This window comes from Clupea harengus, chromosome 6, assembly GCF_900700415.2.
Source record: "Clupea harengus chromosome 6, Ch_v2.0.2, whole genome shotgun sequence".
Lineage (NCBI taxonomy): Eukaryota > Metazoa > Chordata > Actinopteri > Clupeiformes > Clupeidae > Clupea > Clupea harengus.
In genome coordinates this window covers 6,404,889-6,418,551 of record NC_045157.1, presented here as the reverse complement: position 1 = coordinate 6,418,551, position 13,663 = coordinate 6,404,889, and the positions used below count along the sequence as shown (strand labels likewise).

Sequence of the window (13,663 nt, the reverse complement as noted above, 5' to 3'; positions counted from 1 at the left end):
ATGGTGCCATTTTGTAAGCTGTCATTGATCAGGCACTGAGCTCAGCGTGTCCCCAGTGATTTAAGAGCCCACTGCCATGTTGCAGCAGATTTGAATCTGTCTCTGTTATCAATGCTTTCTTTTGTCTTGCTCTATTATTATTACTGTACTTTTTGATTGACAGTAGATGTTTGTTACTTCAGCCCCCTCCCCCCACACACACCCCCCAACTGTCTCCCATTCCATATCACTGTGTGCCATTTCCATTTAAGACTCAATGCTGCCCCCTGCATGACCCTGTATTTAAGCACAAAGCCTTTCACAAGAAGGGACAAGCTGTAAATTAAAAGACCCTGCTACAGTATGAATACATAGGTCAGTGTAACATCGCACATTTCACATTATGGACTGAAGAGGATACTGTATGTCTGATGAACATTGTATTTGTCACATCGTAATGAAATGGACTCACATGATAGAACCAGCATCCTATTTGTGTGCACTGTAGCTGACCAGCCAAACAGGTTTAGTAAATAAAGTCAAATACAACAAATGGGAGTGATTTATTTATTGTCATTGATGGTTTTTAATGAATCATTATTGTCTTTGAATTAAATGCTGTGGGTATGATTACCCAGAGAACAAACGGACAGTGTATAAAGAGACAATGAAGAAAGTATCAGGAACCATTTCTGTTGCCTAAAGGAAAGCCTCTGTCCTTGGTGCTGAAGACCATCCAGTTTTCTCTTGGGAAGCACCTACACACTATTACCTGCTCTACTTCTACTTGATCTATATACGTACATTTACACAGTGTTGGAAGAAAGCATAGTCAACATTTACTAATTACTACTGCTATCTAGATAACCTAACACACAGTTACAGCATAAAACAGATTAAAACTATGAGTGTTAGCATACAAGTCCTTACTCATAGATAAACACACACAAACACACACACACACACACACACACACACACACATACACACACACAAACTCTCACACAGGCACGTACACATACACACACACAGTAGAGGCTCACAGTAAACCCCACATAGTGCTGATCTGCTCAAAGTCTACACTTCAAATGAATCAGCAGCGCCCCCTTTCGAACATTCTGGAGCATGACAGCCTGAACACAATCAGAGAGCTGCTTAGTAGTACAGTGCTGTGAATCTGAAAACAGCAGAGACTATAGATAGTGAATGTGGATGATGGTCAAACCATGATAATCAATTTTGCGGAAATGTTTATGTTTATTGCTGTTCTGGTTTCAGGCAACAAGGTGTCATCAGAGGTTTTCATATCACACATTTACCCCTAAACTTTAACACGGAATTATGCTTAGGCTCACATAGGTCATATGTAGGTCGCATGTGTAAAATGTCAAGACAACAAAAGTTTCACTTCATGGTAAATGTAATCCTTCTGTCACACGTTCTTTGAAGTGGGCCTTGCATACCTCTTCACCAGGAAATGATGGTTTGCTGCTTTGTTTTCTTCTCTGTCTGTCTGTTCATATGATGTTTCATGCACTTTATGCTTTATAGTGAAAGACATGTAATGATTTGTCAAAGGTCACATACCAAATTATTTAAACCTAGGGTCAGTGACAATGTTTTTGTAATGACCCTGACGAAAGCGTGTAATCGCCAAAACGTTGGTCTAATAAATTGATATGCGTTGAAGTTCGAGTGTTCAAGTATATATTTCATTTTCTAGAACCGCTCTCCAGTCGATCATCTTCTTTCACAGAGTCTTTTCTGGAAAGATATACAAAATGTTGACCATGAATATAACACACATGTTAAATACGTTCAGGAACTTTGCACAGAGTATGATTTTCTAAAATGGAGGTAGTATGAAACTAGGTTCATGCTAATATGCGTATGACTTGGAGGCTGGACCTATGTCCCCAGTGACATCACCTGTTTGTTCATTCAAATTCAACAGGAAGTGTTTTTTTACTATTTAAGTCTTTCACTCTGCATTGAATGTAGTTGAAACAAAGACATTCATCTCTGTGTGTTGTCTTTAGTTGGATATTAGTGGACTTAATGCATAGAGTAATCAGCGCGGAAACTCATACCGTTTGAATAATGCTTTGGATACTTATAATCCTTCTCATGAACATGTGTAAGTTCATTTAAAATATAATTATCTGTACAATTCGAGATATCTTAATAATAATAATAACAACAACAATAATAATAATAATAATAATATGTATTATTATTAGTTGTATTGTTATTATGATTGATTATTGCATTTTAAAGATTTTGTTCTGATTGGTAAAGTAATTAGTGTTTCTGGGTGCAGTCTGATGCAATGCTTTGACTACTACATCATGACATTGACTCATATGCTTTACCCTCATACTTTTCTAGACAAAGCACGTGCTATTATTCAATTCAATCGAGTAACAGAAGCTGCACCTGGAGATACAGTGACTTTAGAGTGCTTTTTCCCAGTGGTTTTCAAAAATGAACCACTGTGCTGGTACAAACAAACACTGGGACAAAAGCCTTTTTTGGTGGCTATGTTGATGGGAGCCACTCTATCCTGGGATCCTTTGTTTTCTGAAGACTCTCAAAATGGACGGATGAACATACAGCGGTCTGATGGAGTATTTTATCTGACCATCACAAACGTCAACGCATCTGATGAAGCAACTTATTACTGCACAGGGACAGCGTATCAACAGACTAAATTTGCAAATGGAACGTTTTTGGCTCTCAAAGGTAATACACGTGTGTTTCAACAGAACACCCCAACAATTCAAGAGTTATGAGACATTTCACCCACTTTATATTTACTATTTTCTTTCAAATATAGGACACAGACAGTTTAACCACAGCTTTAATGAGGATAGAGCATTCTTCTGTGCAGTGGCCAACTGTGGACAAATGAACACTGAAAAGAAGACAGTGTTGAACACAGGTATTTGTTTTCATCAAGTATGATTATTGCAGATGAGGAACATTGTTGCAGCATGTAGCAGCATTAACAGATGACTTGATGCATGTTATTTTATGATGTGCCACAAAGAAGTGTCTTTACATACAGCGTGTTGTTTTCTGCTATTTTTCAGAAAAAGCTGTGGATCCTGTTGTTTATGGGTTGGCTGCTGTGTTAGGACTTTTTTTTGTGCTCATATGTTACTTGGTCAGTTTAATTTACCAAGACAGGAACTACAAACATGACAAAGGTATATCGTCTGTAGTAATAGTTATTAGAATGCATTACATGAGCATGTCTCAGTGAGCGTTGTCATGACTCAGTACAACATAACAAACTTTGAAATGTTGATCGAATGACCTGAATATGCACTTGTAGTTACATTAACTGTTTTTCAAAGTGACATAGAGTACATCTCCAGTTTGCTCAGATTATGCTTAACGATTGATAATTCTTTGATTCATAAAACCTTTAGATAATCACCTAAATCTTCTTTTCCCTACATATAGCCGATGCCAACCATAGAGGCTACAACAATAGAGATGGCCTTGATCATATTACTGAACAGATGCCAGTAAGTTTCATATTCATTGTTTTCATGTCAAAGAAAATTCCAACTGTTAGATACAGAATTATGAATGCCATGCTTGTTTGCTTTAGATCTTGATGATTCCAGATGGAAATGTCTTCACATCTGTTATCTACAAAATCAAGAACCTCTAAGTGTTTGCAGAGCAATGAAATGCTGCCCTTTCAGCTTTCATATGTGCTACCTGCTCCACCAAGTTGGCCACCAAGACATGCACGCACGTGCGCACGAGCGCACGCACGCACACACACACACACACACACACACACACACACACACACACACACCGCTTTGTTACTGCTACTCCCCCTTTGTTGAGAGCTGTATTTTGACCACATGCTACAGTGCCAGTTGAAAATGTTGAAATGGTTGAAATGTACTCTTCAGTTAAATAAAGGAGGTGAATCTATTTTCCAATAACTTTGTGTGCAGCAATGTTTGATGTCATTTGTGTATAGTTCAAACACTGGCAGCAAGTGAAAGGCGAGACACAAGTGAACTATGCTTCATTTTTATTTTTGTTCACTTTAAAATTTGTATTCCTCTGTCTGTTTTGCATAAACATATTATGAATTGATATTAGTAAGTTATTACAGGTATTATTATTCCTGTTTGATATAGAATTACAATGCCATGCCTGTCTCCTTTAGATCTTGATACTTCCAGATGGAAATGTCTTCACATCTGTTATCTACAAAATCAAGAACCTCTAAGTGTCTGCAAAGCAATGAGATGCTGCCCTTCCGCTTTCATATCTGCTACCTGCTTCACCAAGTTAGCCACCAACACACACGCACACACACATGCACACATGCACGCACACACGCGCACACACACACACAAACACACACACACACGCACACACATGCACACACATTACTTTTTGGTACTGCTACTCCCCCTTTGTTGCCTCCATGTTACCTCATGTCATTTGGTAGTAACTGATGAACACAGATTTTGCATGGTACCATTCCTTCCCAGCTGTACACAGAGAGCTGTATTGTGACCACATGCTACAGTGCAAAAGTGCCCTTTCTGCTGAATGAAAACATACAATACAAATGTTTTGTGCCAATTGAAATGTTCTCATCACTTAAATAAAGAGGTGAATCTATTTTCCAATAACTTTGTGTGCAGCAATGTTTGATGTTATTTGTGTATAGCTCAAAAACTGGCTTCAAGTGAGAGGCGAGACTCCTTAATGCTGTTTCAAATCTACACAGCCTTTATTCTTCCTGCTTCTTATCACGTGTACAAAGCATACCTCAAACTACTTTTTCATTGTTAAAACTGACACACTGTGTTTTTGCACACATTGCTATGAATCGCTCCACCTACATTCTCAAGGTTTGTTCAAGTAAACTGTCATAATTCAACAATAATAATAGGTTTGTTGTCAAATCTTTGCATTACATGACAAACAATGCATGATCTCAGACCCAAGGCGAGTAGAGATGAACTCAAGCGGTGAGGTAAGACAGGATGACTGAAATGTCTGTGTCTTTACTGATCATTGTGCACATCACCCACGGTTAGTGTGAGGGACCGAGACGGCCACCCCACATTTTGGGATGTGGGCTAACTGGAGTCGATGGTGAAGTCAGAAAAAAAGCAGTGCAGGAGATGGTTGTTTCTAAGAAAAATATATACTTATTCATTTTACTGAGGATTATCTTTAATGACCCCAAACATGCATACAAAACAAACAAACATAAATCCAAAACACAAACAGGCAAACTGTATTCACTTATCTAAACACAGTATTCTCTTATCCTCACATCAGGTAAGTGCTCTTTCTCTCACGCCCTCTCCTCAAGGAATGATGCACCCTTTAAATAAGTGGTGCCACTTGGGTTAAATTACAAGTTACAAGTTACAAGTCTTTTATTGTCAGATGCACAGAATGACACAGGGTCAGACTGGGCACTGAAATTCTTAGGACAAGGCCCCACACAACAACCTACCATAGCATAACATAGCAAACATAATATAACATAACATAACATGACATACACTCTGTACAAGTACTCTGAACATAATTTACATGTAATAACATATAATAACCTTACTAAATATACGAGATAAATATTCAATACAATATGCTAAAAAATATACCAACCTATACATATAATACTAACATATATACATGTAACATATATTAACATATAATAAACTAAACTACAGACAAATGGGAGTAGCAGGTAGTGCAATAATTCTGATAAATATGTATTTGTCTTGTAAGAGACAGTATGTAAGTGTAAGTACAAGCAGTAATTTGAAAGTGTCGATAGTGTGTCAATGTCCATTTAGCAGCCTAATCGCTCTCGGGAAGAAACTGTCCTCCAGTCTGCGTTTGCGAGACCGGATACTACGGTACCGCCTTCCAGAAGGCAGCGGGGTGAAAAGTCTGAAGGCATGATGATAGCAGTCCTTTAGGATGCTGCCAGTTTTCCTGAGGCATCGTGTGCGGTATGTGTCCTGCAGGGCTGGGAGCTACCTACCGATGATGAACTCCGCAGTCCTGACCACACTACGTAGGGCCTTGCGGTCCTTGGATGTGCAGCTCCCATACCACACTGTGATACACCCAGTCAGGATGCTTTCTATTGTACATCTGTAGAAATTGGTGAGGATGGCTGAATCCATGCCAAACTTCTTCAGTCTCCTCAGGAAGAAGAGGCGCTTCCGGGGCGCTTTGACCACCTTGTCTGTGTGAGCAGGCCAGGTGAGGTCGTTACTGATGTTGACCCAGAGGAACCTGAAGCAGCTGACCATTTCCACTGCAGAACCGTTGATATGCAGGGGTGCATGCTCCTCCACCTGCCGTCTCCTATAGTCCACAATCATCTCCTTTGTCTTGCTGATGTTGAGAGAGAGGCTATTATCCTGACACCATGTAGACAGGGTAGCAACCTCCTCTCTGTAGGCTGATTCATCATTGCCAGTGATGAGGCCCACAATGGTTGTGTCATCAGCAAACTTGACAATGAGGTTGGAGCTGTGCGTAGCTGCACAGTCATGTGTGAACAAGGAGAACAGGAGGGAGCTGAGCACACAGCCCTGGGGGGTGCCTGTGTTGGTGATTACTGTAGATGAGGTGCGGTCACCGATTCTCACCACCTGTGGCCTCCCCGTCAGGAAGTCGAAGACCCATTTGCATAGGGAGGTGCTTAGTCCCAGGTCTACGAGCTTCGAGACGAGTCTGGAGGGGATGATGGTATTTAATGCTGAACTGTAGTAAATTGGTCCAATCAACCCTAATTGGACCCAACCATTGTAGTCGGGGAGCCCTCCTCACATTTCCAGTGCAGAGCGGTCACAGTTAGCTTCATTAACATGATTATGGAAAACACTAGATATTTTTTTCAATACTCATACAACACATGTCAAAAAGCAAGGTATGGTCATTTATGAGATGGCCAGCCAAAACGGATGGTGGACTGGTGGACTGGTCGACCAGCGACGGTGAACCGCAGCGACTTCTTGCCTCTCATCTGGTTCGTCTGTCCTGGGAACGTAATGTGGCAGATGAGGGAGATGGTGGACCCAGTATCCACCAAGGCTCAACAGGTGGTGTCCTCGAGGTCACAGTTCATGTAAAGTCCATGTGCTCAACCCAATCATCCTAGCCACAGCTGTTCAGGTAGGAGGGAGGAGACGGTGTCTGAGGGTGACAGTCCTCCCGCTGTGCCTCCCCGCTTCAGGTTGATGCTGGCTGGGGTGCTGTAGGTCACTTCACTTCACTGAATGTCAACTCGGTCACTCTTCCTTTCACATTCCACAAGTATTTACCTGGTAAATATATGGTAAATTCTAGTATGTTATTGGATAATTACCACAGGTAATAGGTCGATGAGTACAGAAAAACTACAGTGGATTGCTAATTCTGCAAGTTTGTCTGTTTGTGAGTTTTTGCAACTATACTTAGATTACAGTCCAGTGACTTCCTTTGTACAAAATGTACCACAGGGCAGGTAACAGATATGAAAGCTGAAAGGGCAGCATTTCATTGTTTTGCAGACACTTAGAGGTCCTTGACTTTGTAAATAACAGCATCGTTTTTAAATGCATGCTATGAAATGAATCATTTTTAACAATAAATGCAAAATGTTACTGGAAGTAAATGTTCTACCCTGTACCAATTTTGCAGTTTCAAATATTTTTTTTACAAACATTATACACAGTCTCTTGTGTGTGTGTGTGTTTTGTTTAAGACACTGGTGTTCAAAATGTTCAAATTAGAGCATGCTTGTTGTAGCCTACGTTGTATTTTCTGGGCACACTTTGTGCAAAATTGATCACAATTTATTTGTGTTTTTACCAAATGAACTTAACCGCAATGATCATTTCCAGCAGTGTTATGTACCACTGATCTATGCCCACCAACCTGTACATAAAGCACCTCAGGCCTGGAGTAGGTTATAACGGGATCGATGAATGGTGATATTTACATAGTAATGAAATTGGCTCCACTCCAGTCAGACACCTAAACAGATTCAGGGCTTTTCAGAAAACATTCAGGGCTTAGTGAAATTCATTTGGTGACAGCGTATTGAACGTGTGAACACCATTTTTTGTTTTTGTGGACGTATGTGTGGGTGTGTGTGAGTGTATGTATGTGTGTTTGTGCGCGCATATGTGTTTGTGTGGGTATGGGTTTGTGCAGTGTATGTGTGGATGTGTGTGTGTGTGTATATCACTGTGTGTTGCATACTAGTTACCTGCGGCCCACTAGCTCAGAGCCCTGTGGCTGTTTGTTGATCATGCTCTCTCTCTCTCTCTCTCTCTCTCTCCCTTTTCATCTCTTTCTCTCTTTCTCTCTCTCTCTTTGAGGCCAGCCCCTCTCCCCCTGCCCTGCATCCTCCTCTGATGTTTGTTTCTCAGAGCGCTGGTTGCTGTGCATCACTCTCACACCTTCAGCGCTACGGCTTGACCACAGAGGATTCTCAGCCCCAGCGCTTTTCAGGGCCGTTATTTCCCAGAATCAGCCTCACCTCACTACCCTCTCTAATACTGCTGTTTGTGCTTAAAACATCATGCATCAGCCCACAGTCCTTAGACCTACATGCACAGTAATAGACTAAAAGAGCACACCAGAAAGATTGGCCTCTTACCTTCACACCTGAAAACCACACAGGGTCTAGAAGTTTCAAGACACCAACTTTCTCACTATCAACAATGTTATTAATATCATGGTGTCACAGCAGACTGGTTGCAAACACCAGTGGAAACTTCACACATCTCTGATCCCCGTCACTAAGGCTCCAGCCTTACCGAGCACATTTAAAGATGGTCTTGGCCTTCTACTTCTGCTTGCCCACCTTAGTAATACAATTTTTTTAAATATATTTTATAGTAAATGTTGTATTGTGTGTTAATCTGATTTAGTTTAGTGGTTGGGACAGGACAACAACATTACATTACCACTATACTGAAGTGTTTACAAAACTTTAGCAAAGCATAACCAGTTTGTTTACTAAAGCTTCTTTCATTATAGGAAGTTTGTAATTTTCCTCACTCACTTTTTAGTTAAATAATGAGCCTGTGGTTTTGCATACGAGGCTGCAAGCCTTTAGTCTTGACAAGCAGAAAAGGCAGCCTTCTGCGTTGGCCTGGATAACTGAAAAACTGTCACAGAAAGAGATGGTTGTATCTTTAAATATGCATGTCTTGTCTTAAGCCTGATCTCTCTGTTCTTTTGTGTTGGCCTCTCACTGCAGGAGTTCAGCAGCAGGATGTGGTGAGTGTCATTACTGGCTGTAAACTCGCCTCTGATGACTTTGATGTAGATTTCTGTTTCTCTCCCTTTCAGGTATGTGACCACCGCTACCAGAGATGGGAGTCAGAGGAGTCTCGGCTGATGCCCAGCCACTGCACCGCAAGTAGTCTTTCTGGGACCGGAAGTTCTGTGCTGAAGAAGGCTGCCTGGTTCAGGGCAAGACCAAGGAGCGCTTTGCCTACTGCCAGCAGGGAGTCTCTCCTACATTCACAAGTAACAAGCACCTCCTCCTGTTCAGAGCTCCAGGGGTCTACGACTGGAAGGGTATGTGTTAGGGAGTGTGTGTGTGTGTGTGTGTGTGTGTGTGTGTGTGTGTGTGTGTGTGTGTGTGTGTGTGTGTGTGTGTGTGTGTGTGTGTGAGTCAGTGTGTGTGTGTTTCTGTGTGAGTCAGTGTGTGTGTGTGTGTGTGTGTGTGTGTGTGTGTGTGTGTGAGAACAAGTACAACCCAAAGCTTGTGCCTGTCAACATAAGCATTTATTTAGATACACCTGATTTCCACTCATTTAACGAGGCGGATGCTTCACTGAAATTAAATCTCCTATCTAATTAAGAGGCAGGGTGAAGCTAATGTCTTTACAGAGTTCTTTAAGTACACAAAGGCCTTTAACGTAATGCAGTTCATATGAAACATGAGGCATGAAAGACTCCTGTCAAGCCAAGGGAAGTTCTAACAAGACTGTTCAACATAAGACCAGAGCGATGATTGGATATTTGAATCTGTCTCTGTTGTCAATGCTTTCTTTTGTCTTGCTCTATTATTATTACTGTACTTTTTGATTGACAGTAGATGTTCATTACTTCAGCCCCCTCCCCCCACACACACCATCCCCCAACTCTCTCCCATTCCATACCACTGTTTGACTTTTCCATTTAAGACTCAATACTGCCCCCTGCATGACCCTGTATTTAAGCACAAAGCCTTTCACAATAAGGGACAAGCTGTACATTACAAGACCCTGCTACAGTATGAATACATAGGTCAGTGTAACATCGCACATTTCACATTATGGACTGAAGAGGATATGTCTGATGAACATTGTATTTGGCACATCGTAATGAAATTGACTCAAATGATAGAACCAGCATCCTATTTGTGTGCACTGTAGCTGACCAGCCAAACAGGTTTAGTCAATAAAGTAAAATACAACACATGGGAATGATTTAATTTATTGTCATTGATGGTTTTTAATGAATCACTATTGTCTTTGAATTTAATGTTGTGGGTTTGATTACCCAGAGAACAAACTGACAGTGTATAAAGAGACAATGAGGATAGTATCAGGAACCATTTATGTTGCCTAAAGGAAAGCCTCTGTCCATGGTGCTGAAGACCATCCAGTTTTCTCTTGGGAAGCACCTACACACTATTACCTGCTCTACTTCTACTTGATCTATATACGTACATTTACACAGTGTTGGAAGAAAGCCTAGTAAACATTTACTATTTACTACTGCTATCTAGATAACCTAACACACAGTTACAGCATAAAACAGATTAAAACTATGAGTGTTAGCATACAAGTCCTTACTCATAGATAAACACACAAAAACACACACACACACACACACACACACACACACACACACTCACACACACACACCGTAAAACTCTCACACAGGCACGCACACATACACACACACAGTAGAGGCTCACAGTAAACCCCACATAGTGCTGCTCTGCTCAAAGTCTACACAACAAATGAATCAGCAGCGCCCCCTTTGGAACATTCTGGAGCATGACAGCCTGAACACAATCAGAGAGCTGCTTAGTAGTACAGTGCTGTGAATCTGAAAACAGCAGAGACTATAGATAGTGAATGTGGATGATAGTCGAACCATGATAATCAATTTTCAGGCAACAAGGCAACAAGGTGTCATCAGAGGTTTTCAGATCACACATTCACCCCTAAACTTTAACACTGAATTAGGCATATGCTCACATAGGTCATATGTAGGTCACATATTTAAAATGTCAAGACAACAAAAGTTTCACTTCATGGTAAATGTAATCCTTCTGTCACGTTCTTTGAAGTGGGCCTTGCATACCTCTTCACCAGGAAATGATGGTTTGGTGCTTTTTTTCTTCTCTGTCTGTCTGCTCATATGTGTGTCATGCACTGTATGCTTTACAGTGAAAGACATGTAATGATTTGTCAAAGGTCACATACTAAATTATTTTTACCTAGGGTCAGAGACAATGTGTTTGTAATGACCCTGACAAAGGCGTGTAATTGCCAAAACTTTGGTGTAATAAATTGATATGCATTGAAATTTGAGTGTTTGAGTACTTTTTTATTTTTTTTAGAACCGCTCCCCAGTCAATCAGCACCTCAGCTCTTCAGGTGTGCATTTACCTCCTTATCAGGGACAAATGGTTGGCCAAATCCCACTTGTAGGATCTGAAAATTTGAACACATCTTCTGAAAACATCATCTTTTTTCACAGAGAATAAATTTGTCTTTTCTGGTAAGATATACAAAACGTCGACCATGAATATAACTTACTGTGTTAAATACTTTCAGGAACTTTGCATGGAGTATGGTTTTCTAAAATGGAGGTAGTATGACACTAGGTTCATGCTAGTATGTGTATGACTTAGAGGATGGACCTAGTCCCCAGTGACATCACCTGTTTGTTCATTCAAATTCAACAGGAAGTGTTTTTTTTAAACACACAACTATTTAAGTCTTTCACTCTGCATTGACTGTAGTTGAAACAAAGCCATTCATCTGTGTGTGTTGTCTGTAGTTGGATATTAGTGGACTTGCGAGTAATCAGCGAGGAAACTCATACTGTTTGAATAATGCATTGGATACTTATAATCCTTCTCATGAACATGTGTAAGTTCATTTAAAATATAAGCATCTGTATAATTAGAGAAATTGTATTAATAATAATAATAACAAAAACAACAATAATTATAATAAGTATCATTATTATTGTTATTGTTATTATGATTGATTATTGCATTTTAAAGATTTTGTTCTGATTGGTAAAGTAATTGGTGGTACTGGGTGCAATGCTTGATGCAATACTTGACTACTACATCATGACAATGACTCATATGCTTTACCCTCATACTTTTCTAGACAAAGCACATGATGTTATTCAATTCAAGCGAGTAACAGAAGCTGCACCTGGAGATTCAGTGACTTTAGATTGCTTTGTCCCTGTGGCTTTCAAAAACGAAGCACTGTGCTGGTACAAACAAACACTGGGACAAAAGCCCTTTTTGGTGGCTAGGTTTTTTGGAGCCACTCCATCCTGGGATCCTTTGTTTTCTGAAGACTTTCAAAATGGACGGATGAACATGCAGCGGTCTGATGGAGTATTTAATCTGACCATCAGAAAACTCAACTCATCTGATGAAGCAACGTATTACTGCACAGGGACATTGTATGAACAGGTTACATTTGGAAATGGAACATTTTTGGTTCTCAAAGGTAATATACGTGTGTTTCAAAAGAACACCCCAACAATTCAGGAATTATGAGACATTTCACCCACTTCATATTTGCTATTTTTTTTTATTATAGGACACAGACAGTTTAACCACAGCTTTAATGATGATAGAGCATTCTTCTGCGCAGTGGCCAACTGTGGACAAATGAACAATGAAAAGAAGACAGTTTTGAACACAGGTATTTGTTTTCATCAAATATGATTATTGCAGATGTGGAACATTGTTGCAGCATGTAGCAGCATTAACAGATGACTTGAGGCATGTTATTTTATGATGTGCCACAGAGAAGTGTCTTTTCATACAGCGTGTTGTTTTCTGCTGTTTTTCAGAAAAAGCTGTGGATCCTGTTGTTTATGGGTTGGCTGCTGTGTTGGGACTGTGTTTTGTGCTCATATTTTACTTGGCCAGTTTAATTTACCAAGACAGGAAACACAAACATGACAAAGGTATATCATCTGTGAGATCAAAATGATCTTATTTTTATATCCTTTGTGCTTGACCCAGAGGAGTCCAGGCTCTGGGCTCATTTTGAAAGAATCCAGCCACCCTTATTAATTTAGTTTTTTTCATGTATTTAATGTTTTAAAGAAGTGAAGTCTCAGCAAGTTCACACAGACAGGTCCTTCAGACATCCATCAAGTGGGCAGGTACAAAGCATAATGGCATTCTTATAATGTTCATATACATTACAGAGTATGTTAAATGTGTCTCATTTCTTGTCAGATAAAATTAAGATCTTGTACTCAGATATATTCGGAAAGAGCTAACATGTAGGTCTAACTGTTGTTTGCCCAGGATGCTGAAGAACAGATCAACTATGCCGCCTTGCACTTCTCTGATAAGAAATTGAAAAGAGGAAAGAAGAAGAGAGAACTGCCACAAGAGAGCATATAC

The 13,663-nt window shown here is 40.2% G+C and overlaps 1 long non-coding RNA gene across 1 annotated transcript; it reads left to right on the top strand.

Annotated features, from left to right (window-relative positions):
- Window positions 1–2,667: 2,667 nt before the first annotated feature.
- On the top strand, window positions 2,668–13,416 carry LOC116220754. Its single transcript, XR_004163838.1, has 3 exons — window positions 2,668–2,920; window positions 13,099–13,215; window positions 13,358–13,416. It is a non-coding gene; the product is annotated as an uncharacterized LOC116220754 (long non-coding RNA).
- The last annotated feature ends 247 nt before the right edge of the window (window positions 13,417–13,663 follow it).